Source organism: Nyctibius grandis, chromosome 1, assembly GCF_013368605.1.
Source record: "Nyctibius grandis isolate bNycGra1 chromosome 1, bNycGra1.pri, whole genome shotgun sequence".
NCBI lineage: Eukaryota > Metazoa > Chordata > Aves > Nyctibiiformes > Nyctibiidae > Nyctibius > Nyctibius grandis.
Window position 1 is genome coordinate 95,756,239 of NC_090658.1, and position 13,429 is coordinate 95,769,667.

A 13,429-nucleotide genomic window follows, 5' to 3' on the forward strand; every position below is an offset into this window, starting at 1 on the left:
TAAAGCCAAGTGTTCTTATCTTTACACAGTAATAAAAGCCCACGTTATCTTAGGGCCCTCTGAAGTCCGTGATGTTTTAAAATCCTTCCCGGTCCTACTGCTATGGCTCTGAAATTTCCTCCGTACACTCTTTATGACCGCATTTCTCTCTGCAACAGGGCTACTGGAGGCATTTGTGTACCTTTTGGTAGAGGCAACGAAGGGTTACACAGGTTTAAGAGACTGCAAAAAATGCTGTAGCTTCCTGAGAGAGGGTGAGATGAATGGGTAACAGCTCACCACCCTGAGAGGGGTGAACCCTCATCTGCCTCCCCTCGTTTCTGCTCCTTGCTACGTGCTCCTGCTGCCCCATTGCATAAGCTCTGAAACGCATGATGTCCCTCTGCAGCAGGGATATGGAGAAGAGAAAGGCGACGGGTTTTGTTGCTTTCTGCAGAGCCAGCAGTTTGCACTGAGGTGTGGAAGAGCCCAATGACCACCAGTGCTGCTGGGAAGGGTGCCGAGGGGAGGGCGCAGCCGTGGGAAGATGTCCTTTTGGGGGGCTGGCAGCCAATTACCTCAGCCCAACTACTCACAAAATTGCAACCCTAGAGAATCATTAAAACTGAAGTTATTAAAAATAATTGTCAGATTCTTCATTCTTGAATGCTTTGATCCCTGTCCTGAAAACTTTGCAGTACGTAAGCAGGGCCAACAGCACAGGAGGTTACCGCACACCGTTAAACCCGAACCAGCAGAGCAGCTACAGAGCATCCCCTCCCAAAACTCTCCAGTGCCTCCCCTCAAACAAGCAGAGTACCACGGCGGGCAGGCACAGCAGACAGGCTCAGTGTGCCTGCACACAGCGCTCACCAAAACGACGACGCAGCAAAACAGCCAATCTTTGCCACGGAAGATTTCGTGTAAGATTTTTATTGCTGTCATCCCCATGACTACAGAGCAGGTGCGACGGGCTGAGCTTGAATAAATCAGGAGAGACTGAAGCGCGGATGGGAACTCAGAAAGGGGGTGTCCTCACCCCACCGCAGGCATGACCTCCCTCACGGGTTGTGCCAGAGGACTGGAGAAGGACACGCTCCCCTCCCACAGGCAGCTTCTTCTGAAACACGGCTATTACAGCATCTCCTTTTAGTCATGTTGCTTTGGACCTGGGGCACAAAGAACCTGAGATGACCAAAACCTTGCTGAGTGTCATGGCAACAGAGAGTAGAGCAGAGGAGAGGGACGGAGTTCTGGACCATACACATCACAAGCTGGACTTGCTCAAAATATGAAACGTAGCAATACTTACATGACTTCAGATCAGGCCTGAAGGATCCATAGAAACACTTAGATATAATTCAGAAAGCTGCTGCTAGCAATGTATCCAGGTATCTTGCTGATATCGCAGAGATTTTTGTGAACCACTGACTTTGTTACATTCCCTGCTTCTCTTTTTTTTCCCTGAATTTCAAATCAGTCTGCTAAATCTTGTTAATTACAAAGAAAACAAATTTGTTCATGAAACTAAATAATTACCCACTAAGTAAATAATACTCTTAGTTTAATTGTCTGTTTAACTACCTTTGCAAAATAAATTCAGCAAGCTTTTTCAAGGCATGTTACTTCAAGAAAACAAAGAAAAGTTTTCTTTCATGTTAAAAAAGGCCTTTTGTTGAGCATTTACAAACCCAGGGTTCACTCAGACTTCCAGCTGAAGACTCTGGGAATTTCTCTATTGATTTTTCTGAGAGCAGACCAAACCCCGAAAGACGCACGTACAGAAGCGGCCACCCCAGCTCTAGCAGCGCTCAGGACAGCTCCGTTCGGCAGTGCCAGGGCCAGATCCCGGTTTGGAGACTGTCCCCGTTCTGCCTTTACCCCTCAGAGACCAGGTGAGCATAGCAGCAGCAGCACTGTGAGCGGCACATATGAGAAGCGAGGTTTAACTCCAGATGCCTCATCCATCTCTCATCCCCTGGAGCAAACAGAAACTACCCTTCCTCTACCCACTTGCAAAGCAAGGAGAAGCATTCAGCCGATGAGGAAAGACCCCTGGCTTGACAGAAGTGCTTCAGGAGTCAAGTAAACCCTGGGTACGACCTGCAGCGTAGCCACGGCAGCACAGACACCAACCCGTGCCAACCAAGCTTTGGGGCATGCCATGCTACCGACAGTAGCTGCAACTCAGCTCGCGGAGCTGCAGCATGCCTGCGAGAGCTGCAGCCAGCACCGTGTCTGCAGGGCAAACACCGCCTGGCTGCAACTCACTCCCTTTTCACTGGGAAAAAGTCAGTGTGCTGCAGGGGCTCCCAAACCACCTTCACAAGGCCACGCTCGGCGGTCCACAGGCGGCAACAGGCTTTGCCTTCGAGCTGCAGCGCGCCGCACACCAACAGGACCGAACCAAACCAGCCCTCCCCAGCCCCATCGCCCTCTGCTTTTTTTTGCTTGCCGTTCAAGAAAAGAAAAAGCAAGAACTCGCTTTGGCTAAATGATTTTTTTTTTAATTGGTATTCTAAGATAGTCACTTATTGAAAGACAGAATTAGCGTGCTCATTCCAATAAAATACATACTGTTATCTATGTACGGTCATTACTTACAGAATCGTTCTGCCAGAGTTTAAAGAGCCCACGGATTTATCTGTTTTTTCTTGCCGTCAAAACCTCGGGAGAAACCACAAAGGCTGCTGGTACTTCATATTTAGCTTTGTAAAACTGATATTTTGCAGAGTTCAGAGTTCACAGACTGCAGCACAAAAACTGTATTTTTTTCTATGTGTTCTTTATATTATTACACTATCAATACTTCAGAAACGTAAGTCTCAAGTCATCAGTATTTACTACAAACGTAATACAGTCATTCCAAGAAACAGCAAAGTGAAAACCTAAATAGATGGCATGATATGTTAAAATGTGTGCTGGTTTTGGCTGGGAGAGAGTTAACTTTCTTCACAGAGCTAGTACGGGGCTGTGTTTTGGATTTGTGCTGAAAACAGTGTTGATAACGCAGAGATGTTTTAGTTACTGCTGAGCAGTGCTTACACAGAGTCAAGGCCTTTTCTGCTCCTCGCCCCACCCCACCAGCGAGTAGGCTGGGGGTGCACAATACACTGGGAGGGGACACAGCCGGGACAGCTGACCCCAACTGACCAGAGGGATACTCCATACCATATGGCATCATGCTCAGCATATAAAGCTAGGGGAAGAAGAAGGAAGGGGGGACGCTTGGAGTGATGGTGTTTGTCTTTCCAAGTCACCATTACATGTGACAGAGCCCTGCTGTCCTGGGGATGGCTAAACACCTGCCTGCCGACGGGAAGTAGTGAATGAATTCCTTGGTTTGCCTTGCTTGTGTGGGCAGCTTTTGCTTTACCTGTTAAACTGTCTCTATTTCAACCCACGAGTTTTCTCACTTTTACTCTCCCGATTCTCTCCCCCATCCCACTGTGAGGGGAGTGAGTGAGTGGCTGTGGGGGGCTTAGTTGCCGGCTGGGGTTAAACCACAACAAAATGTTAAGTCATTTTTATCTGCCCCTGCGTACTTTAAAAAACAGACTCAAAATGAGGGTACCTAAAGAAACATACACTACTTAACAAGTCTGATTTCTTTTTTTCAAATAGGCTGACAGTTCTTTAAAAGTGTTTCTGAACAGAAGATGCTATAACATTTGGACACAGGTTATGAAGCCACATACAGTATATACTACAGTAGATGATGAATACATCAGGTTTTATCCCTCTGATTTTCCTGGTTTAAATCACAGTATGATCTTACACCTACATTTCCTATGGGATTACAGGCTACATTCCTGAACCACAACATTTTGCAGCTGAACACAATAGTTTGCCTCAACAGTAACTATTTTAAAACCAAATGCATTAAGCTGTAACATCAGATGGCCAGCAATAATTGAAAGATTCTAGGTCTTTCTCACAGAAACTGCATTTCTTTTGAGCACTAAAATTACTTTTTCCACATAAATTCAGGCCAGAATACAGGCAGCACCTGAAGAAATCATCAAGTTCAGCCCCCTGAGCGAGAACAAGTGAGACAGTCATGAGGAAAGTCTTTAATATATCCTCAACATAATCGCAAAAAGGAGATTGCACCACCTCAGCTTGTTCCAGTTTTTCCCAAAGCATAAGAGGTTTTAAGAACTATTTCAAATCTTTGGTACCAACTAGTTTCATCTTTTTTCAATACCATCACTGACAGAAGGACGCAGACAACTTCTCACTAATTTTAAGACTGTAGCATCTTCTTGTCCCCTCATCTCATCCTCTTTCTGTTGGAACTGAGCTTATCTAGCCTTTGTAAAACACACTTTCCAAACACACGAGGTCTCTGTAGACGATGCTTTCCAAACCCTTCCTAAGCCTTGATGACCATTTCTGCCAGATTGAGATGTTTGCATTTATCTTTCTTAAAGGGCTATGGCCAAAACGGAACACATTATTCCGTTAACTTAAGCTTGACTAGTACGAAAAGTTAAACATAAACTATAACAGTACTGTATCCCACTGCTTATCGCGATCCTCCATAACCCTGAGTTCTGCTTCCATGGCACTGCTGCCAAGGTGACTTTACCTACCTGCATTAGGGGATCTCCTTCCTGAAAATAGTATCTTGTACTTGAATACAGCCATTGAATATATCAAAAACCTCTTGTCCTCCAAAACAGAGCATCAAAAATAAGGCCTGAAATCCCTACTCGGACTCCTTCAGACTTTGTGCTAATTCTGTTGATCAAAGACATCAATGACAACGCGAAGTACAAAGGTGCCAGAACTGCCCCCAGCACCACTTAAGCTGACTTCCCAGTTTGATGGCAACTCATAATCACTCTGTGAGAATAATCACCCAGAGCTGCTGTCTCTAGACCTGGTCCTTTTGGCTCACCTGTTCTCAAACACTTCAGATGAATAAATAATTTTCTTAAGAGCAGCCCTACAGGGTCAGACAGCAGGTCTGTTGTCTCCAGTATGCTGCCTGCAGCAGACAATGACTGAAATTAATATAAAAATCTGGTAAATACTTGACAGTACTTTCCCAGTATATCCTCCCAGGCTCCAACTGCAGCTCAGTGACTCTCTGAGCTACAGAAGGTACTCTGTACAAGTCAGCCTTAGTGGATTTTTCTCCCCTTACTTTGTCCGGCGGCTTTTCAAGTCCCTGTAAACTTTCAATATCCACATGCTTCCGAAAGGATTTCCAAAGCTTAACTAACTACACATTGAGTCAAAACCAAAACACATCCCCTTTGTTCATTCTGAACCTGCCAGCTTAGTCTCATGCTTCCACATTTTGTACTGAAACATGACAATAAAAAGTTAGTCCCTTCTCAACTTTGCCACATCACTCATGAGACAGTCAAAATTCCTAAAACCTCAAAGCTTTCTTCAGACCAGTGTTATCAAACACCAAGAGAATATAAAGATTAGATTGGGTCACAAAGCCTTCTCCACCCCTGCAGACCAGGCACAAGGAAGCACTACTTCACCTTGCTTATGAGAACATTATGGTTAATGGGTCAAAATACTGACTCAGTATCAGAACAAAGGTGCATGGCGATCCCAGGTCCCGAAGGACACAGTACTTAGTGCAGATTATACATGAACGCCCACTCAGGCTAGAAATATGAGGGTGGGGAAATTAGTTCAGCTTACAATTTCTGCAAGCTAACTCTGACACGGTTTTAATTCAGAAAGCTATTAAGCCTCGCAGCAGCTTCACTGTCTTTATGTTCCCACTACTGGCTTTATAGTTTCACAGTCAAAGGCATAACTGTACCATCGCTAAATAGTTTATTAACTTAGACACATTAAAAACATTCACTAAAAATACAGTCAAGCTAAATAATATCTACGGTAGTAAAAAAAAGATTGCAAAGGCTTCTAACTTGTGATGTGACAATTTCAATATTTACTCTCCTAATTCAACAATACTCAGATCTTTCTTTCACAGTTATTTTATAAACCGTACACTTCATAGTTAACTTGTACATTAGCACAGTTTTATGATATTTAAACAAATAGCGCAAGAACACCTTTGCTTATACTTTCAAATTTGCACAAGGATAATTTTAATCGTTAAAGCGTTTCTACTGTTATTAGGCTTTTTTCCCTAGCATTCCCCTCTGCCTTGAACAGAAAAATTGCAGATGACGTTCAACTCATGAGTTCATCTCTACTCTGTTAATTTGTCACGTTTGCAACAGAAGGAAGACTCAGCCCTGTGGCCAACCTTTGTACTCCAACGGCTGTGAACCCAGTTCATAGGCTGCTCCGCAGCCCAGCGATGCCAAATGAACTGTAAGAAATTAGATCACCTCAAAGGTCTTTTCCTTCCAAGAGCAAGACAGGACACAAGTCATGACATACGACTTCTCTCCGCCTTTGTAAAAAGGCTGACAATCTGCAATATTTAGATGAAGTAACAGGTAACAACCATCCTTTTATAGATCCTGTAATTATTCATTTAGCTACCTCAATCTTACAGGCCTCTGGTGGCATTGGGATTTACTAGTCAGGAATCTGAGGGCCAAGTATCGGGCAAGCATCAACAACAAATACGCCGTATTGCAAGTTGTATTCAAGTGATGGCCCATTAAGGGGACAAACCTTTTCAAGTTTTCCTATTCAGTAATGAATGCAAGTTACAGGAATCGGGTATCAGTTTTTGGTAGTACATCACGCTTACGCACACTGCTCTCCAAAAACGCAGCCTGCAAAAGTATTTCAACAAGAAATACTCCGAGAGAAGATGTTTTTCAATTGCACTACCTGTCATACTGTGTTTGGCTGGTCAAGGCTGTAAAAAAAAAAAAGTCCTTTTTCCATGACAAGGACAATCCTACCAGCACAGAAATGTTTTTGAAACAAGGAGAGGAGCTCAGCTGTAGCTCAGCTGGGACGGCATTTTACAGAGGGTGATACTAAAAAAAAAAATCAACACAGGAAAGAAATTCCCATGGTAGTTCATTTAAGGAAGTAAAGAATTACACTTTAGACTATAATTGTTCCTTCTGGGAAGGTCTGGGCACAGCACACCCACCCCGAGGAGGGCTGACGGGGAGCCCTCGTCCCGCGGAGGGCTCCTCCCGGCCGCACCACCAGGTCGCTGCCCCGGCGCTACCGGCGCTCCCCGAGTCCGCAGACCCCGGGGCCAGCGCGAGGGCGCATCTTGTGCCGCGACGTCGTCGGCAAAGTGTTACACGCCTCGGTAACGAAGGTAAGGTGAGAGCTACCGGGCGCGCAGCCGCCCCCCCGCCGCCGCCGCCGCCCCATCCCTGTCCTCTCCCCGCAGCGCTCGCCCCCAGCCCCGAGCAGCCCTTGAAGAAGCAACCGCCGCTGCCACCGGAGGCCGCCTGCCCCCGCAAAGCCCCGCTCCCCCGCGACGAAGCCTCTGGCGAACGCCTCGCCGGGGAGCCGATCGCACCTGCCGGCGGGCCGGGCCGCGCCGCCCCGGGGCCGGGCGGGAGGCGCCAGCGGAGGGAGGCGACGGGGCAGCGCACCGCGGCCAGGCCAAAGAGCCGGCGGCCCCCCCGCCGGGCGGGAGAGGGACGCGGCGGGGGAGGGCGACAGGGGCCAAGGGCCTGCTGCCCCGCCCGGCGCCGCGTCCTTACCTGCTGCTGCCGCGCCTGGCTACCAGCCCTGCCGCCGCGGCTGCTATGCTGCTCTGCGCCGCCCCCCGCCGCCCGGCACGGCCCGGCCCGGCCCGGCCGCCCGGGACGTCAGCGCCACAGGGGCAGGCCGGGGGCGGGGGCTGCGCCGGCGAGGGAGGAGGGAGGGGGAGGAGGAAACGGTGGCGGCGGCAGCTGGGATGCCCAGGCCGGGCCCGCCGGCCTTCCCGCCGCACCGGCGTTGCCTGGCGGAGCCCCGGCCTGCCGCCCGCCCCGGGACTCCCCGCGGCCGCCCGGCTGGTGCGGGCAGGGCAGGGCAGGGCCCGGCGCCCCTCGGGCAGCCCGACCCCGCGGCCTGCGCCCTCCCGCACCAGAGATGTTCGGGGGTGGTTTGGGGACGCGCCTTGCTTGGGGCTGGCTCGTGGCTGTTCTGGGAGAGGTTGTTTTTTTTCCTTTTTTTTTTTCGCTAATGCAGTTACATAAAGGGTCAGTTTTTGGGTTATCTTCGTCTTAATTAACCATTACCCCATGCAGAAAGGTACAGAGTAGGTGGCGGCTCTCCTGCTGCGGCAAACCTCCAAGGTCAGCGATGCTTTAACCCCCATTCCTTCCCCTGAGCTCCCCCGGCCCAGGCCTGGAGGTGTCCCTGCCCTCACAGCCCCGTCCTGGGGTCCTGCCTTGACAGATGCTACACGGGTGGGGATGGCAATGGCCATGCCCGCTGCTCAATGGTGGGACAGCATCCGCCTACCCCAGCCTGTCCCCTCTGGCCCTGCGGCTCCTGCAAGGCAGCACAGGTGCCAGGCTGCCTTCCCACTGGCCTCCATGGCGGCTCTGCAGGATTTCCCTGGCACCTGCCTACACCCAGCTATTCAACCCCGCAGCTGGTGCAGTGGTGTGACTCGGGAGAGCAGCCCGACTGGACGGCATTGCATCATGCTCAGCCACGGCGTGACATCACTGACAGCACCCACAACCGCCCTTCCCTGACCAGCCATGCTGGAGCTTTGTGTCACCTCCCCGTCCCTCGGCTTTACGAGCAGTCATTCCTAGCGTTGCCAGCTGGTTTGTCAGCTTTCCTGTAAACACTTCGCTTCCCTTCACGTAACACTTCACAAGTGGCACAAAGACCCTGACTGTATGTGCAAAGCCTCTTTGCTCTCCACCTGATGGCCTTAAAATTCTTGTGTATTTCACTGACAGGAGGAAATGAACCAGTTTACACTTCAAAATCTCTCGTGTTTTCCTTAATCTTGCAGCCCTGACTACCTTTCTGTAGGCAGGGTGTGCTTCACTGCATCCTCTTTGAGTGCTTGGACAACACCAGGGACATTGTGAGTACAGCTGCTAGCTAATAAATAATTTAAACAAAATGTTTTCTTCCAGCCATATCAACCCCTGTAGATACGATAGTCATAACAATGCCTTGGCCTCTTTTAGGGGATAAAGAGAAAACCCAGGGGGTTCTCTAGGGAAAAGGATCTGTCAAGGGTCAGTGTGGATGTACATGTGAAACAGAAAATGGGAGCACACAATGTGCCTGAGTAATCCTGCATCCTGGGCAGAACATGGGTGGAGTTAAAGCCTATGTCCAGATTAACATTCCTACAGCTCCTGAAAGGTGCTATGAGCTTGTTTGTTTCTTTAAAAAATGTTCCACATGCCTGCAAAGCAGCAGGGTGAATTTGACAGTCACATCTTTGCTTGACATAATTTAGGAATGTTTAATGATTTGGACAAATCCAAATATTGTAGAACTTCTGGAGAATGGGAGTTTACCTTTGGCATTGCCTCTTAGGGCAGTACTTTGTATGTTCAGCCTTACTTTTATTTGTAAAAGACAGATAAGAATAATAATTATCTAGAAAAGCTAAATGACTGGACAACTAAATAAAAATGTAAATTTGATGACTGGATAAAACCCCCTCTGTTCGCAAAACAGGATACAACGTCAGGAAATGGTCAACAAAATCTTTCCAGTGTATAGCAGCCGGTTGGTTCCTCGGTGCCGTGGAAGCCAAGCAGTGCTGAGCACTCTCTCACCATCTGACGTGCCGCTCCCTCATCGGGAGGAGCGCGTCTCAACTCTCTCCCCTTTTTTCTCCTTCGGAAATCTAAAAATAGCCCAAGACACAGCAGCATCTGTTCTGCAAATCTTCTGGGAAAATACAGGAAAACTCACAAGTAAAATCTGAGTGCAAGAACTTCAACCTAAACAAAAGGGGGGGAAAGATGGAAAGAGAAAACAAAGCAAAATGTATGTTACTGTACCCCTTGCCTGTATATAAAGAGGCAGGAAAGAAGCATTTCTGATTTCACTCCTAGGAAAGTTGGACCAACATCTGTAATTTCAGTCTAACCGAGACTTTTCAGAACACCAGGAGCAGTGTGGTTAGGCTGGAAACACCAGCCAATTTTTGCTTAATGGGTGTATAAAGAACAGATACAGTTCAAGGCCGTAAGGGAGAGCAGAGTGCCTTTAGCATCACCCAGTTCCTCCTGCACCTCAGAATGTCAGGCGGGGGAAAGAGCAGCAGAGGAGCATCCATTCACAGCTGCAATACATGGGTGAGGTTTGTCGGCACAGCTTTCACGCCGGGGCAGGTTCACACCGTACCCATCAGACCACAAAGGTCTGTTGTGATGAACGAGAAATATCATGAACAAGAAATACATATTAGCACTGTCTTAAATGTGTAAACACAATATTCTGGACAGCCTACCAGGAATCCCACGAGCCTGCCAAGGGCAGAAAGATCACCGAGACAAGGCAGCGCAACATTTCAACAGGACTATCGCCATGCACGTGCACCTCTGCTGTAGCCCTGCTGCAAAGAACTGATGACATTCCAGATGTCCAAGGTGTCTTCATTCACCCAGATATTAAAACTGATTATTTTAGTACAAATTCAGGTTGTTACAGATTATAGTAAACAGTTTCTGTTATTAAAGTTGCCACATATTTTTTAAAAATGTGTTAATTTGTTAACTAATATGTATTTTGTCAGAGCTGATGAAAGGTAGTTTGGAAGGATGAGCAGGTAAAGGACCCCCAGTGATTTCCCAAAAAAACATGGGGGGATATTATGTATGTTTTAATTTCAAAGAATGTAATACAATGTCCTGGCTATTTAAATTTCTATGAAAGTGAATTCTTACCTATAATTCAGTTGATCAAGATTTAGACCATTCAATATAAATACAAAAAGGTAAAGGCTCTCACACTTACATGGCTAGAAACTTCACTCCTGAGATGGTTGTTCTCAAGTGGTTAGTATTGTGAGTATTAAGTTTCTCTCCCCACACTTTATTATGAAAAATTAAATGCAAAAATCAGGTTTGACATCGACTACAAGCCTTTACTGTACGCACCTCTTCAGATGAAAAGCTTGTGCTTAAATCATGTTGGTATTAGCTGGGTTTCCCGTAGATTACACATAGCTACAACTGTTTTACACATCGCATGTAATGGGTAAAGTTCTGCCTGTAAAAATGTCCACGGGCGCTGACTTAAGTCACAGCCAATGACTTAATGAGGCCAGAAGTTCATTACTTTACATTGCTTTGTTGGCATACTCTATAAATATATGTGAATGTGATGTAATTACACTGTATCTGTGTAATGTGGTCGTGTTAAAATACCTCACAGCTTGTCAGCATCAACTCTTGGGACTTCCCTGGCTGTTGAGTATTTCAGTTTAGTGCCTTGATACTCCCTAAAATGATTTTATAGTTTTGCAATGAATTTCTGAAAAAAATAAACCTATACTCACTGGTTTTAAAACTGTTTTGGAATAACACATGCAGAGTTTCCAAATGTAGCTATTGTAGCTGCCAACGTAGTCCTGCCAGCACAATTTATCTGTTATTTGTCTGGATAAAGAATAGCTTGCTCATGTGTTTGCAAAAGAACATTTCTAACTGGCTCAAGGTTTAGCAGCTTATGTTCAGAGACAGAGAAAGAACAAGAAAATTTGCTGGGATTTTAGCAGCAGTATGCTTACCAGCTCCAAGATGACGCTCCTTTCAGGATCAACCTTTGGTTTCTTTCCAAGGAGGCTTACTCTAGATAAGCGCCATTCATTACCTTATCATGTAAATTATTTACTGGAAATTGGTGTGCAAGTCTTACTTTATCTGCTCCCTTTCACTCAGCGTTATGTGCACATACATAATTCTCTGATTTTTACAGCTGTGAAATGATCCTTTTTTTTCCCCCTCCCTCTTCCTTTCCAGTGGACTTGTCACAAACACCTACTTTGACTACACCTAATTTTTTTAATATTGACTTTTTCCACTGGCCTTCTGTATTCCAACAGCTTTATTCAAGTTACAAAAAATGTAGACGTTATGTTTTAAGGCAGGAGCTTCTATTTAAAGTCTTTCTGCTTCATTTCCTTTGGTAAGTAGCTGCTTCTTTTGCGTTATCAGACAACATTTTAGTTAAGGAAGGTTGATGGTTTTGCGTTTTCACCCCTAGCAACGTGTGACCTGTTTCTGAAGCTGTTTTTTGACTGGGAGTAAGTGTCTTGGACTGGCCTCATTTTTCTATTTCCTCTCCTTAAAGGATAATTCAATTAAGGAAATAGATTATTTTGAATTGTAGATAGCTCCAGAGAAATAGGCTTGCATAAATAATAGCATGAAAGGAGGTAAGAGGAATCCCAAACTAGTCAACTTGTAATCTTTCTGAAGTCCGTTGCTTTTCGTTTTGTTTTTTGTGAGCAGATTCATTCTATAAACCCAAATGGTGAGGACAGGAAAATGAGATTACAGTACCCCAGACAAGCTGGAAGATATTCCTGAAGTCATCCCAGGATCTGAGGACGGATGGATTCCATTCCTGGTACAACACGCCCCAGATCTCTGGGGAAAGGATTTGCTTTTATTTTTGCTGAAGCTTCTCTCCGGTAAGATATCAAACTCATGCATATTAAAAGTAGAATGGGCCCTACAGGTTTAGATATTTCATGTGGAGGACAGGGAGGAGCTGTGGTTTGCGGCGGGCGGCAAGGAAGGCTGAGGGTCTTCCACATTGGTGTAGGAATGGGAACCCAGTAAAAGCCACACAGGTAACACACGATAGCAATTACCGTTTTGGGTTTTTTTGTTTTTGTTTTTGTTTTTTTTAATTTTTGCTTCTTGCCCCCACCCCTGTGATCACCTATATGGATTTCCTTTTTGGTGATGAACAGCAATTGTCAATTAAATAACTGCAGGCCCATCTGAAAAACAAAAGTAGCCTGCAGGACATAGGTAACCTATAGATGTCAGGCACAGGGCTGTTCTTCCTTCATGGAGCAGAAGCTACTCACCTACAGTTAAATGAACTTCAGTACAGGTTCGGTAGATCACGGTACTGATGGCTTCTCACACTTCTTAGAGAAGTCAGACTTTTTTTAGTGAATTCTCTGAGGATATTAACTGATTTTTAAATCTTTCTGTAAAGGCCACTGGTCATCTAGCACGTTCCCAAATGATTGTGTCCTGTTAAACATACTGTGAGGACTTTTCTTCCATTCCATCTCAGACATTTCATTTTAGGCATTTTTAGCTTTAGATTTTGAGCAAGTCTTGGGGAATAAAAGCTAAAGAGGAATGAGTGATTCCCCTTGAAATTCTAACACACCTTTGGGCAGGGACCAGAGGAGGTCTGGCAGCAATCTGATTCACAAAATATGGGAGTCCAGCTGTGGCTCTCCTACATTGCACATTGGCGTAAGAAGTAAGAAAAAAAAATATAGTCTCAATTAAAAGGCAGCATGAGGAACATGCTGCTAGGCTGAAAAGGAAGTTTGCTAATGCTGCTAAGACAAGAATGAAAA

General features: G+C 46.1%; 1 protein-coding gene across 2 annotated transcripts in view; it reads right to left on the reverse strand.

The window, feature by feature from the left end:
* MYO6 (myosin VI) overlaps positions 1 to 7,669 on the reverse strand; it is a 117,750-nt gene extending 110,081 nt beyond the window's left edge. For both annotated transcript variants that reach the window (XM_068406272.1, XM_068406355.1), the window contains exon 1: positions 7,608 to 7,669. The gene's annotated coding sequence lies outside the window, so the exon portion shown is untranslated. The remainder of the gene's footprint in view (positions 1 to 7,607) is intronic.
* Positions 7,670 to 13,429: the final 5,760 nt, after the last annotated feature.